The following is a 15,853-nucleotide window of genomic DNA, read 5'->3' as shown; positions in this document are numbered from 1 at the left end:
CCCTCCCCTCCCCTCATGGCCCAAGTCAGTCTGGACTATTCCAGATGCCTCTGGCTGCTCTCTCCCTCATATCTACAACAAAACCTTTACCTCAACCATACCTAGGAGTGGTCATGTCCTCATTTTCAGGAAGGAAGGAAGAAAAGAGAATGAGAGGAGGGAGGGAGGGAGGGAAGGAGAGAGGGAGCGAAACACAAGCGCCAGTCTTGTAGTCCCAGCACCTGGGAGCTAAGAGCAGAGGGTCATTAAAGCCAGCCTGGGCTACAGAGTCAGACACTGCTTTACTGTCTCAAGACAAAGTGAACGAATAAAAAGAGAGACGTGAGAAGGCAGGGGGGTCACAAGCTTTCACAGTAACTTTGACTCAGTCAGGAGGCATGGTTGCTCAGCTTGTGAGTGTAAGGAGAGACAGTGAATCAAAGATGCCATCAGGCAGCGCCTGGATCAGAGACCTGTGAGAGAACTTATTTACTAAGGTTCACCTCCATGTGGCTGTGGCATCCCTATGTCCTTACTCAGGGCCTTTCTCTAGACTCAGGCATCCATGTGGACTTCTGTCCCTTGGAGAGATGAGAGTCTGCCCCCCTCCTCAGGGCGCAGGTCAGGGAATGGGTCAAGACTTTCATGTTCTATGACATTCATTTGTTCCCTTTGAGGACTTGGCCTCTGCTCCAGTGTCTATCCCCAAACCCCTGGGATTGGATGCTGCCACTGAAGCTAGCTGGGTGGCCTGCAGGAGAAGGGAGAACAGGATGAGGGATCCATGCTGCAGGTGACCTGCAAGGGCTGCTATGGAGGATCTGTCTTCCTGCCTCACTCCAATAGAACTGCACTTCATGTTTGGAACACTGGGTTCTAGGATTTGGTTCTGAACACTGGGCTCTAGGATTGTTTTTTCATCAGCATGAAGATGCACCAAAGCAGCAGAAGCAATATGTGTGTGTACATGTATACATACATACACATATACACATATATTGTGTGTATACATACATATACATACACACATATGTATATATACACATACATATATGCACACACATAGACACATACACATACACACATACACCCATATACATATATACACATACATATATACATATACATACACATACACACACACACACACACACACACACACATACATATACATATGACTAGAGCATCAGATAGAAGAAAACAAATCCTGCCTGGCTTCCTGCCCATCCCTGGGGTAAGACCACAGCTGTCATATCATTACAGCTCAGTTCATATCTTCTCATCTTCTTGGTGGTGGTGGTGGTGGTGGAGGAGGTGGTGTGTGTGTGTGTGTGTGTAAAAGGGGATGTCAAGTGTCTTCATCTATTGCTTGATACCTTAGTTTTTGAGATACAGGTCTCTCATTGAACCTGAAGCTTGCTGATTCAGTCCCTATCTGGCCAGTGCTCTCCTGGAATTGAACTGTCTCTGCTCCCTGACGCTGAGGTTACAGGCACTCAGGACCAGGCTCAACTTTTACCTGGGTGTGGATTGACCTCAGGCCTTCTGGTCTTCACAGCAGGGGCTCTTACACACTGAGCAGTCTCCCTAGTCCTGTATCTTGTCTAACTTAAAATGGGTGGTTAAGTCATTGGACACACACACACACATGCAGAGAGAGAGAGGGAGAGAGAGAGAGAGAGAGAGAGAGAGAGAGAGAGAGAGAGAGATTCAAAGAAGCAGATGAAGTGAAAATAATCTTTGACCACTTTACTTCCCCCATCTGCAAAGATCTCTTTCAATGTATTTGTGTTTGATATGTACAAATTTTAGAGAGAGTGTGGGCTTATACATAGGGCATCTAAAGTAAGGACAGTCTATGGTTTATGTAACTATTCGCTTATAGAAATTTGGGGGCTGAGGGCCAGGGCTGTCACTCGGTTGGTAGAGCACTTGTCTAGCATACACGGAGCTTTAGCTTCAGTCCTCACTACTACATAAAGCAGGAGAGGCAGTACACACCTGTCACCCCAGCACTGGGGAGATAGAGGAATTAGGAGCACAAACTCAAGGTCCTTTGCTGTTTTTGTTTTGTTTGCACAGCAAGTTTGAGGCCAGCCTGGAATACAGAAAGGACTGCGTTTTTTAAATCAGGAATTTGGGGTTGGTACCAGTCCATTCTCTGTGGCTAATAAGAGAATTCTGTAAACTAAACCACTTTATTAAAAAAAAATGGGATTGTATTTTAGCTCATAGTTCTAGATGCCCAAGGTCAAGAAGTTAAGTCTAGTGATGGCCTTCTTGCTTGCAGCATATATTGGGTGAGTTACCCAGTAAGAAGAAACAGGAGAGGAGACAGTGTGTGTCTTGCTTCAGCTCTTCTGTCCTTTATATAGAACGGCCAGGACTCCACTCTGGTGACCTCCTCTAATCACAGAGCTCCCAAAGTCTCTGGGGTTACGGCATCAGGCTAGGTGTCCACCCTCCTGATGCTTCACTGTGGGGCTAGATGTCAACAAGAGATTCAGGGGACATAGCCCTCAAGTCACGGCAGCTTCTTCTCCACATTCATAATGACAAGTCACCTTGAGGTTTAGTTATTTATTTATTTTTGCTCTTATTTTGCAGAAGATGAGATTGAGCATTGGTGTTGCCACTGGACCAAGCAACCTCTCTTCATCCCAGGGACAACAAAGAAAGATGTCACAGACTTACGCTCATGGGGTGTATGCAGAGTAGCTAAGGACACCTGTGTCCTCTCATCCTTCCCAAGTTGTCTCTCTTCCATAAACACAGGTTCACAGAGAGGCTGTGACACTATAAGATACTCGCAGTCCTAACTCTCTGTTGGTCACCAGTTTGTCCTGACAGTGACTGTAACAGATGCAGGAGTGGTATTTGTTCTCTGTGACTGTCATGATGAACAACCACAAAACCAGTGCCTCAGACAGCGGGCATCTCTCCTTGAGACGTTCTGGAGGCAAAAGCCTGAAAACCAGGTGCAAACAGCACGGTGTTCTCTCCACAGTCTCTGGAGAGACACTGCCTGCCTCTCATAGCTTCCAGGGCTCACACCTCACACGTTTCTTGTCCTGTGTCTGCCTCCAACTTTTCTTGATGTTGCATGATTTGCCTGTGTCTGTTCCTCTCCCATAGGCCAACCTCCTTGAGGGCCACCATTCAACTCACGGCAGGAATACCAGCCCAGTTCTCCACAGCACAGACGAGAGGCTCCTTTCTTGCTCAGAATCACAGATGCCTGCGTCAAAATAAAGCAGGAGGCCGTGAGGACAAGGGCAGGGCTGAGGCTGAGGTGGAGCTGGGGATATAGGTGGAAGGTGGGTTAGGTACTTTCTGCGTTGCTATAGTGGAATCGTGAAAATGGCAACCAGAGGTTGGAAGGGCTTACTCCGGCTCACGGTTTGAGGGTACACTCCACCATGTTGGATTAGTCATGGTAGCTGAAGCATGACATAATGGGTCATGTTGCACCCTCAGTCAGAGAGCACAGAGAAATGAATGCTAAAGGCCAATGGACAAAAGGCTGCTTCATGGAGGAAAAAAAAAAAAGAATAGCATTTACACAGAGTAGAGGCCACCCTGTCTTAAGGCATTGGTGATGACACAACTTTCAAAGAATACATCTTTGGTGAGCCCACTCCTTGCCAGTACGAAGATGATACTGAGATGGCTTAGTAGGTAAAGTACGTCACAAGCATGAAGACCAGAGCTCAGATCCCCAGCACCCGTGTAAAAGCCAGGTATATCCACATGTGTCTGGGATCCCAGGGCTGGGGACAAAAAAAAGAAGAGACAGGGTGATCCCCAGAGCCCACTGGCCAGACGTTCTAGCCAAGTCTCAAGAAACAAGGAGGAGGGACTGAGAGATAGCTCAATGGTTAAGAGTATTTGTTGTTCTTGCAGAGGACACAGGTTCAGTTCCAAGCGTGCACATGACAACTCAGCACCATTTCAAGGAACCCTCTGCCCTCTTCTTGCCTCCTTGGGCACCAGATATGCATATGGTCTATGTATGTGCATGCAGGCAAAACATTCGTACACATAAGATAAATAAAATGAAGAGGAGAGCAACTGAGGAAGATACCTGGCAATGACCTCTTGCCTTCACGTGCACACACATGTATGCATGTGTGTGCATTCATACTAGCACTCTTAAACCCACATACAACACAGACACAGAGAGAGACAGACAGGCAGACAGAGAAAGAGAGAGAGAAAGAGAGGCAGGCAGGCAGGCAGGCAGGCAGACAGACAGACAGACAGACAGAAGATGCTGGTGAGACCATATAAGTCCACTTCCAGGGTACCATCATGAGTCCGATCCAGTCTAACCCCATCTAGTCTAACCCTTGCTTGACTGACTTTGTGACCTTGAGTCAGTTAGGAGACCTGCCCATGCCTCAGTTTCCTCACCTGCAAAACAGAAAGGAGCCATGGAGACTGCTAAACCAGAAAGCCTGCCTGCAGCTTGTGGCCAAGAGGAACTTGGCTCAGTGATGGCTAACTTCCTTTCTTGCTCCCATCAGACAACACTGAGGTTTCAAAGGGAAGAAAGCCTGACTTTCAGGTCTCTCGGGAAGCTTTGGACGTGAGCTGGATCACGATCTTTCCCTCCTTATGGACAAAAGAAGAATCTGGAAGCTCTCACCTATATTGTTATCTTCATTTTCATGGGACCCTCTCCACAAAGTGGTGGTCTGGGTCACAGCTTTCTTAATGATCAAGACTCAAAGCCACCAGAGTGAGTCACAGTGAGTGTTTGGGACCTCAGGCAGTGCCAGTTCCTAAGATGCAAAAAATCCTTGCATGGCTTTCTCCTTTTGTTCTTTTGCCCTTTGAGTGTTAGCTCGTTGTACCCTGGCTCTGGCAAGCTTCTTCCTGTAGAGGAGGAATTTGTGACGACTACAGACTTTGGTCACTTAACCATCCCAGTGAGAACTTCTCATTCCATTCCAGCAGCCTGTGCATCAGCCATGAAGGGGCTCCCAATGGAAGAATATCCCACTAGCCTCATGGACCCATCTTTATCTCTCAAGGTGAGTTTGGTTATTGGCCGGACACGTGATGCAGTGGAGTGTCACATGACTTCAGGGTGGGGTGGCTGAGTGGGGACAGACTGCACCTGTCACAGGCTGTTAGGTGACTCAGCTAGCCTGAGGCATAGCTGGGGAAAGGAGGGAGCACTCAAGCACTCTGCCTCCTCATCCATAGCTTTCTCCCCATTGGCTCACATGCCCAAGCTCACTGACAGCCCTTGCTGACCTAGTGGTTGGGGTGGATTTGTGCAATGGCATCCCTTGCTAAATTAGGAGGCTCACCACTGCCATTTGAGGACCAGTCAACCACACTGTGGAAAACTAATCTTCCGCCATGGTTTCGATGTAAACACTATCAACACCCATAAACCACCCCCATCACACGTGGATGTGAAGGGTACCAGAGGTAGCCAGCCCTGGCTTCAGGTTCCCTGCAGAAATTTCTATACAATATCAAGCGCTTTCCCTCATTAAACCAGAGTATCTTCCTTGGGTACCACATAGGCACTGCACACTGTCTCAGGGTCCAGCAAAGGCTTTTACCTGTCTGTGTGTGGGTTGTGCCTCTCTGATTAAAAACACTCCAGGTTAGTTCCGCAGACTGGCTATCCCTCGCTCTCCAGTTCTCCTCAGATACTCTAGTATGGCCGATATTGGTCTCCCTGTTCCAGTTAAAATGGCCATGAGAGTTAGTGCCACCTGGAATTGTAACTGTGGACCATTCACTTGAAGTACTTAACTGCCAAGTCAGCGGTGATGGAGCTGGGTAGAGCCTTGATGGCCATCAGAGAATCCCTTCATTTTATAAAGGATGAGGATGAAGATGAAGATGAAGGTGACAGAGGAGCAGGGCAGAACCGCATGACCTCACGGCTGTGGTCTACAACACTTGTCCAAGAAGCTCCAAAGGAAGCAGTCACCATAAACAGACACAGTGGGACAACCCTTGGGAGCCCTGAACCCTCTTCATTGGCCATTCCTGCCCTGGGAACACCAGCCCTGCCATCCTCTGTCTTACGTGAACTAGCAATGGGAGTCTTGGCTGGTGCCCAAGGGAACCCAAATAGAATTATGGCATCTGGGGGATGAAGAACAGGTCCCCCGGGGCCCTCGAGGCATCGCTTCCTGCCCTCAAGAAGCACTTAGGAGACCTAGTACTGGCCAGCTGCTCATGTCTGTGTAAAGAGCTGAAGTGCTAATAAGCATGATTTATGAGTTTCTGAGGGGAAAGAATGGGAGCTGCACTCTCCATGACACAGAGCCTGGTCCCGGGGGTGCCGGGATGAAAAATGCTCGCCCATGGGCCAAAGGGCTCTCCTTTGAGTCAAGGGATGATTTAACTCCTCAAGGAGCCAGAGTCTGCCTCCAATAACTCACACTCCCTGGGAGAGGGATGTGTCCTCCAGCCATGTTGGTGCCTGTGCCCACAGGAGACACAGGGTGTGTCTGGGGGAGACAGCATTGGTCTGCCATTCCCCATGTTTAGGACAGGTCAGGAGCTAACAGGCATAAAGAGGTCTGTGTGCCTCTGTAGACCAAAGATGAAGGAAGAGTCTTGAGGGTGATCCCCATGACAAAGCCAGGCTGGTCAGTGACAGGTGTGATGTGGTTTTGACTTAGGATAGAAAGAACTTCCCAACAGCTGGACAGATTCCTCCATGAAGAACAAAATGTCTCCTGAAATAAGGAGATTCTCACTCGTGAAAAGGTTAAACCAAAACTGATCCCACGCTATTGTTAGGAGAAAAAGAAACAGAAAATACCAAGTGCTGGAGCCCCTGTGCCCTGTGGCTATGTTTGTAAATTAGTGCAGCAGCCATGAAAACAAACAAACAAACAAACAAACAAACAAACAAAGTGAATAGAATCTTTGAAAAATTAACATTGCCTGGGAGGTATTCTGGTAGATCTAGTGCTTGCTGTGCTAGCATGAGAGCCTGAGGATGGATTCCCCAGCACCCTAAAAACAATCCAGGCACTGTGCACTATGCATGCCTGTAGCACCAGAGCTGGCTGGGGCCATGAGCTAGAGACAGGAGGATGTAAGGCTAGTTAGCCAGACAGTCTGGGCAGGCAGTGAGCAACTGTTTCAAAAGCATAAGGAAGAAGGGCTGGAGAGATGGCCCAGCAGCTGAAAGCACTTACTGCTTTTCCACAGGACCGGAGTTCAATTCCCAGGACCCACACTGGGCTGTCCAAAACTGCCTGTGACTCCAAGGGATGGAGTGTTCTCTCTGACTCCAGAAAGCACCTACACTCACTTACACATACACAGACTCAGACACACACATGCATATAGTAACAATACAATAAACCTTAGAGAAAAAGGATGGAGCCAGACACAGTGGCACACAAACCAAGCATTAGGTGCCAGAGGCAGATGGAACTCGGTGAATTCAAAGCTAGCTTGGTCTATGTAGTGAGTTCCAGGCCAGGCAGGGGGATAGTGAGACTTTGTCTCAAAAATAAATGAAGTAGAGGAAGACACCCAATATCAACTCAAGACCACCACATTTGTCTGCATAGGCAGACACATGTGCACATACATACATGTACAAACACATACAAATACACACAGACACACACATATGCATATACATACATTAAACAGAATCGCCATTTTATCCAGCAGTTACACAGTTTGGGCATTGTGGTACGTAGTGGTTATATATGCATGAATCAAAAGAATCCAACAGATACAGCACATGTACATTCATGTCTACATAGCATTCATTTTCACCTTATCAAAAGGATGGAGATGGCTAGTGTTTCTCTATGAATAACTGAAACCCACAAAAGAGATATTATATAGTCTCAAAAATGGAGGACATGCTGATGTGTGCCATTTCATTAACACTTGTGCACACCATGTTCCAGAAAACAGATCAGTCACAGAAAGATCAATAGATGTATGATCCACTGACATGAGGTGCCAAGGTGGGTCAGACAGGTAGAGACAGACAACAGAGGTTGCCAGCATCTGGTGGCTGCTGAGATGGTGCTTGGTGTAAAAGGGACAAAGTTGGGGTCTGGGACGACAAGGAAGTCTTGGTGACAATGACGGCCATAAGGGCTGCTCTCAGTGCCCCTAAGCTGTATCCTTTAAGGCAGTTAAAACCATCAGCATGTTGTTAACCATATTCTCATGGTTTTTGTTAAAATGGGACTCGGTCTCCACCTGACTTCAGTGACAGGGTTGTTGGAGCCCTGGGGAGACGCAGCAGAGCCAGAGAGGGGAAAGTTGCAGAGGATGCACCATTCAGAGAGTGGCCTCTGACAGAGCGCCCAGTCATGGTGATTACGAAGACCATCATGGGTGACTTGGCTGGAGCGTGTGCTCTAGGTCAGACATCGCTGAGCAACGTATCTGCCTTGTTCCTTCACAACTCTCCATAAACCTGAGGGATGCTCAGTCCCTTTTACAAAAAAAGGAAAACGGAGACCCCGGATGACTAAATGTCTTGCTGTCACTCACCAGGCACAAGAGACCAGGCCCTGAATCAAAGGGAGGGAAAGGCATGAGTTGGCATCTCAGCTGCTCATGCCCTGGAACTCAGGCCCTAGCTCTGAGTCCCAGAGTCTAATTTATCAGCGTGGCTTAACTCCTCTAAGCCTCAGACTCTGTGCAATCTGGGGACAGCAATCACACCTGCCACGTAGGTTTGCTTAAGGACTAGCATGCCAAGCCCTTGGCATTATGTCTGGCACAGAGAAAGCATTAAGAGCCGTGAGCTCTCCTTGGCAGCTCCCGCGTCTCACCCGGTGCCTGCTCAAGGCACTTAGGTTTTACCCTCTTGTTGCTCTGGGCCTCTTCAACCAGGCTTTAGGGCACCGCACTGTGATTCATCCAGACTTCCTCCCTGCTCTCCCCACACCGCGTGCTGTTTGAGTCTGTTTCCCTCATCTCTGAGTCTGGTAGCAATGGAAGACAGGCACAGTAAATGCCCAGGGGAATCCTGGGATAATAAACGATGCTTAGTGCCCTTTGACCAAAACATCCCTCCTGCAACTGTCACTAGAGCCCCAGCCAGGCCAGGGAGAGGAAGAGCCATGGGGAGACCGTTCATGAGGAAGACCAGAGCTGTGTCCAGCCCAGACAGGCTCCAACAGCCGGATGTGCGGAGCTGTTTTCTGGCCCAGCTGATTTCACTGTGGATAAGGAGAAGGCTGCTTTGGCTTTGGAGGGCTGTGTTAGGTCCTCTGCAGACTTGCTTGGGGGAGGAAGTGACGGTCGTGGGCCTTCGTGCCTCCGGGGACGTGGTGGCTCCTAAGGACAGCCTGGCTGTGGAAAGCTGGAGCCTGCGGAAAAATGAGAGTGGGAAATGAGAGTCAAAGAGTCAAGGAAAATGCGCGCATCTGTTAATGCGGCTGCTTTGGCTTTTGTCTCTAGAGGAGGAAGAGGGTGGGGAGTGGCGAGAGGACTCTCGGGCTGGCTTCCTGCTCTGCCAGTCCGGCGGCATCACCTAGATAATGGCTGATAGCAGTGGAAACAGGGGACAAGATAAAGACAGACCCCGGAGCCAGCAGGGAGCAGCCAGGGGATGAGGAAGACGGGAAGGAAGGGAAAGGCCTCAAAATGGCCTCAACGTGCCGCTGACGTTGGTCCGTGCTGCTGCCAAATGCCATGGGAGGTCCGTGGACTCATGGGCTTGCTCAGGTCCAGGGACCTCTCACTCTTTCCAGCCAGTGTCTAACCTGTCCTTCATTCCCTGGGGGGAACTGCTGTGGAGTCTGGGTTTGTTAGAAGCCTGGCTTCCCTCACTGGGTCTTTTCAATTCCTCCCCTTCTCTGGAAGCCACTTCTTCCTGTGTGGGAATCTCAGCCTCCTCGGGTTTCGGCATTACCCAATTGGGACACTAGCCTCAGAAGTTCTGGTCTTAGACAGTGGACTTCTTTCTGTCTAAGATGGTTCTGCCTCCACAGGAGGCACTCCTGGATGTAGCTCCTGCTGACTGACAGCCCCAGGCTGCCCCTCTATGCAGGGCCTAACCACCATGGGTTCTGACTGTCCTCACCCTGTAGGGAGACTGGCCTCCCTGACCCACGTGGCTTCCTGCAGAGCCAGGCTGGGCTGGGCACTGAGTGGAGCCCGGGAATGAGGCAGTATGGGTCCCCTCTTCACCTATGAATACGGCAGATTGGTTCTCTATGGGAGCCTCGGTATTCCGTTCCATTCTCAATGGGCTCCAATGTCTCTGAGCCCCACTGCTATTGCAAGAGGCTGTATGTATCACTGTACTGCTTTCTCAGTCTTGGGGCCTCCCTGTTGGGATCCAAATCCTGTTCCTTCTCAGGGAGCAGTCCACACTCCCCTGAAGCCCGGACGTTTGTGTGACACATATCTGCTTTCACCTCCACAAACCTCACACGTACCACCCGTCTGTGTGCTCGCCGTGGGAATGTGGTGGAAACAGGAATGACAATCCTTGCCTGTGAGGCTTGCCATCGATGAAGGGGACAGGAGATTATCCAATAATAATGACAAAACCTAGCCAGTGCTATCCAGAGATCTGTGGAAAACAGAAAGCAGAGAGGGTACTAAATTGGGGGTGTGGCCAAGAATGAACATGCTTTTTCCGCAAGGAGGTCACTGACTTCCCAAATGAGTCATTATTCTATGTGCAGAATTGCAAATCCCAAGAGAGAAAGGAGAGGCGGGGTGAAAGGCAAGGTCAGAGACCAGAGGAGAGAGAAGGGGAAGAGTCTCCAGGCATTGTATGAGGAGGCAGAAATCAAAGGCCAGGTGGGGCTCTGATAACTCTCTAAACAAAGCTGTTTACTCTGGAAGTGGAGAAAGCACTTTAATGTTTGTAAGAATTTTCCAAGAAACCCAGCTAGACCCTCTACCATCCTGGAAATCAGCCACTGGGATGGGGGAGGCATAGGAAACATGACTGAGCAGAGGGATGCCTCAGAAATGTCACCTGAACCCCAGGAACCAACCAAATGAATCCTAAACATCAAACTCGTCAGGGAAGAAAATCACACTCCCCTTACTAAAACAAATCTGGACGCTCTGTCTCTCCTGCCCTGTGATTCCCACTTCTCCCCGGGCACCCAGCATTCTCAGAAGACACCGAGCAAGTTAAAGTGTGTGCACTTAACCACACATAGATGGTCTTTTAAGTAGACTGAATAGAGGGGTCATGGGTGAGGTTTTACTCTGTCCGTCCGGGTAGGAGGATGCAGGACTTCAGGCAAAAGAATTTTTTTAAAAGCTGCCCCTAAAACACACCAGCTCCAGCCAGGCATGGAGCCATGTAGACTCATGATCCCAGCTACTGGGAAAGCTGGGAAGGAAGAATGAAGAGAGTCAAGGCAACATGAACAATTTATCAAGACCTTGTTTCAAAGTGAGAACAAAATACAGGCTAAGAGTAAAGCTCACGGTAGAGCTTGCCTAGTGTGCAAAAGGGCCTGATTCAATCCCTGTCTCTCTCTCTCTCTCTCTCTCTCTCTCTCTCTCTCTCTCTCTCTCTCTCTCACACACACACACACACACACACACACACACACAAAATCTCTCTGTCTCTTTCTCTCACACACACATCTGCACATGTACTCACATACATACACACACATACACACACACACACTATCTCTCTGTCTCTCTCTCTTACACACACATCTGCTCACATACTCACATACATATACACACACACATACTCACATACAGACACACACTCTCTGTCTCTCTCTCTCACACACACAGTCTCTCAAACAGACACAACTGCACATATACTCACATACATACACACACACACACACACTCTCTCTCTCTCTATCTCTCTCACACACACAGTCTCTCAAACAGACACAACTGCACACATACTCACATACATATATATACATACACACATACATACACATACACACATACTCACATACAGATACACACTCTCTGTCTCTCTCACACACACATACACACACATATACAAAGTTTCTAACACAAGCACATTGTCTCACAAATACATATATAGACATTCTCACACACTCTCTTTCACACACACACACTGTCATATACACAGCTACACATGCAAGCACAAATACATAAACAGCCCCCCCCCCACACACACACACGTAAGAAGGGAGGACAGAAAGGAAAACGTTATGGAGAATCCGAATGAGCACGTGCCTCAGTTGGAATGCTTGCATAGGACTCACAAAGGACCAAGTTCAATTCCCAACACCATATAAACTGGGGAGAAGTGGTACACACCTATAACCCAAGTTCTTGGAAGGTAGAGGCAGGAAGATCAGAAGCTAAAGATCGTCCCTAACTACATAGTAAGTGTGAAGCCAGCCTGGGCCACATGAACTGTCCAAAGAGGATAAGTAAATAAACAAACAATAGCCTTAATGATAGAATTCAGGGGATCAGTTCCCAGGATGGGAAGATGGAACCAGGAGACGGGACAACTTTCATCACATGGCACTGGTGTGTTTCCCACCAGTTTCTGCCATCACTCTGAGCCCCTGGAGTCTCCAGAGGGTGGTGTTTTCAGGAAGAGGAGGAGAGCCATGGAGTCGGCACTCAGATGGTGGGCTTCCCACCCTGGACTTCTCAAACCCTGGCCCGTCCCTGAGCCAAAAACCCAAGGGCAGGAGATGCTCACAGAGCACCTGGAAGACCCTGAGGAGTGAAAGTAGCCGCTGTGATGGAGCCTGCAGCCCTGCCCTGTTCCTAAGCCTCCCTTCATCCCAGGAATGTGTGTTTAAGACAAAGCCCAGCGACTTATCTTCTGCCTCTTGATGTCATGGAAAAAGGCCTCAATTTGGACACAAAAGACCTAGATTTAAATTCTAGTCATAGGCAGTGGCTTTGACTCAGGTTGGCACAGTGCTCTTCCTGGAAGGTCTTCTAAGGCCTGGCAAGAACCTAGTAAACAGAATTCCCACATGTACTCCTGGTCCGTGGAACTTGCTGGTTTAGCTCTGGGGCTCAACTTCAGGTCTGATAATGCCATGGTGGGACAAGCTGGATACCCAGTGGCCCAAGATTTTCAGTGGATCGATGTGGTCAGACCTCTCTCCAAACCTGTCACGTTCTTAGGCAGCATGCTGACGTGCATAGGTTTAACAGGACTTACCCTGTCTGGTGCCACACTGCATAGGTAAAACTCTGCTTAACGTGAAGCGTTTAAAGTAGGCCATGATGGCACACACCTCTAATCCCAATATTTAGAAGGTTGAGTCTGGAAGACTGTGTATTTGAGAGCAGCCTATGCAATAAGTTAAACAAATATCAAACACGACCCAAATTGGAGCTTGCTAATAACACTTTGTCTGGAGCACTTGCACAGACTTGTTATACACACACTCTGACTCTACAGGCAGTGGGTACCTCTAAATATTTGCACATGTGTCCAACCTTTGGACATCGAAACACAGTGTTGAATTTACAAAGCTCGGGCTTGAGAATGTCCCAACTGAGTCACAAAAATAGACCTGATGGTGTTTTAAGTCACTTTACCATTTTGTGTTGGGCCACACTCACTGCTGTCCTCAGCTTCTGTTTGGCAGGCTGGGCCTGCCTGGAGCACACTTGTTATTTCTTTTGAGAGATCAAGTAAGAACTGGAGACTTGGTGCCTCATTTTCCAGATGAAGGCCAACTCAGAGCCATGGGATTCTTCCGCTTCTCTGCTCCAACTGTCAAAAAAAGGGACGCTAGGACACTGGCCTCAACCTTCCTTCCACTCTGTCCCGCACACTCGTTCCTCACATTAGGTTTGGAACAAAGTCCCCAAGAGCTAAATTATTCATAGTTCCTACCTACTGAGCACATTCTGAAGACCAGATTCCTAGCCATGTCCTCTGCACAGCTCCACCCCACCACCCCATCGAAACCGCCACCTCGCATGCTCTCTTGCCTCACAGTGACCTTGCTGAATCTAAGAAATGAAGTCAAGTACACTGCACAGGGCCCGCTCAGCCCCGAGTGGGCTTCATTCCCAGTCAGTCAGATGTTCTTCCCAGGATGCTTTGTGACAACTGCAACCACAGCACACATGTGTGTGTGTGCACATATGCACACACATACACACGTGTACATACAGGCCATCTCTATATGAATAAACTCAATCCCCAGAGGGCCAGCAGCAGGGAGCACACAAAGCTCCCCTGAGAAGTTGGTCACACTGTTAGGCCTGGGTGCTCAGACTGGTTTTAACCCAGATTGTCCCGGTTTGTTTATCTGGCTCCTGCCAAGCCTGGCCCTGGTGGGGTCTTCAGAGGATGACAGACATGAGAAACAACAACAAAAAACCCAGGGTGGCCCTGGGCTCACCTTTTGCCTGGACCACGTAGGTGTGCTAAGTCCCAGATCTCACAGAGAGAGCTCAGAAGTCCTTACCACGTTCCTTACTCAGCCTCTCAGCTCTGAGGGACGCTAGTCCTTGGATGCCAGAAAGAAAGGCCAGGAATTGTGGCGGGGAACCCACCCCGTTGTGGCGCCCACAGTGGCCCAGTTGTTAGGGGGAACGGGGTGAATTCTCATGAGAATTCTGATAAATGGGTTCCTCCACCCCTCCCCCTCCCTCAATTAAAGCGGAGGCTGTCGCAGCCCCGGTGCAGAAACCACTTCCAAGCCAGGCATGACATCAACATTTCAGTGATAAGGGGTGGACAATGGGGTGTTAGACTAATAGAAAAACAGCAGTGGATAAGGCCCGGCTCCTGATACTCAGACTGATGGGAAATACCATTGTCTGTCGGGTGTCAGCTGAGTCCCAGGGCGACAGGGATTCCAGAGGCTTGGGGGGTGGGGGGGGAGGGGACAGGAGGGCGGAGGGCAACAGGAGGGGATCCAGTGAGCTGAGAGGCCACAAGTGATACAGAGCCAAGTCTTGCAAATTGTGGGAGACTAGAGCCGCCTGGCGCCTGGCGTATCCCTTCCCAGAAGCCAGCGGGGTGCGCCGGCAAGCCTTCATCCTGGGTCTGGGCACCTTTCTCTATTCTCTTCTCAAGACACGTGCCTGACCTCCCTAACGGGTGCACCCGGTTCTTAGTGCCACAAGGTTTATTTTCTTGTTTGCAAAGCTGAGGATCAAACCCAGTGTCTCACGTGTGCTAGGTAAGCACTCTAAGGACTGAACTACATCCTCAAGAGCAGTTTCCATAGAATTTTAAATGTTTGATCAAAGTAAGTTACGAACATGGTGGTTGTACTTGAAGTCAGTTAATGATAAATATATATATATAAATATTTAACAACGGAAGAAAAGTAATGAGTATCTTACCATCTACCACCTCCCTCCGCACCCCTCTCTCAGGCTCCACAACCCTCTCTCAGGCTCCACCCCTCTGGAAACCAGTGTTAGATCCTAGCTGCAGTTCCAGTTGTGAGGCTTCATTTCTGCTGTGTCTTTCCCTTCCAAACTGCAAACTTCCTCCCCCACATCCGCTCAAAACCATTGCAATGTTTGAATTAAATAGTCATCACTGGTTATTCTGAGAATAAAAATATTTCTATGCGTTTCTTGGATCTCTGTCCTCATTTGAATCTACACTTCTTTTCCTGAACACAGGCAGCCTGTCTCCCTGGTGAGGACTAGTTTTGACTTGCTGAGGTCCTGGATTCTAGGTTGGAAATCAGTTTTGCTTTGTGTGTCTATAGCACTGAATCTGTGGCTACTTCCTAGCCTTGGTAAGCCCAGCCTGGCCCCTCTTCATTTCCCAACCTTCTCACTGGGGGCTTCCATGTTGGTATCATCTAAAGTCTGTCTTTCTCCTTCATCGTCCTGGACAGAAACACATGCTGTTCAGCCCTGAGAAATGTTTATTATTTCTTAGCTGGTTTCTGCCTCTGCCCATGGTTTCTCCTTGCCATTCTAGGGT

The 15,853-nt window shown here is 48.9% G+C and overlaps 1 long non-coding RNA gene across 1 annotated transcript; it reads right to left on the bottom strand.

Annotated features, from left to right (window-relative positions):
• Positions 1 to 2,562: 2,562 nt before the first annotated feature.
• On the bottom strand, positions 2,563 to 14,466 carry LOC110309542. The gene is made up of 4 exons (XR_002379712.1): positions 14,304 to 14,466; positions 13,489 to 13,666; positions 8,806 to 9,314; positions 2,563 to 3,217 (listed from the first exon to the last, which is right to left on the bottom strand). It is a non-coding gene; the product is annotated as an uncharacterized LOC110309542 (long non-coding RNA).
• Between the last annotated feature and the right edge of the window lie 1,387 nt (positions 14,467 to 15,853).

This window comes from Mus caroli, chromosome 14, assembly GCF_900094665.2.
Source record: "Mus caroli chromosome 14, CAROLI_EIJ_v1.1, whole genome shotgun sequence".
Taxonomy (NCBI): domain Eukaryota; kingdom Metazoa; phylum Chordata; class Mammalia; order Rodentia; family Muridae; genus Mus; species Mus caroli.
This window is presented reverse-complemented; position numbering and strand designations above follow the sequence as displayed.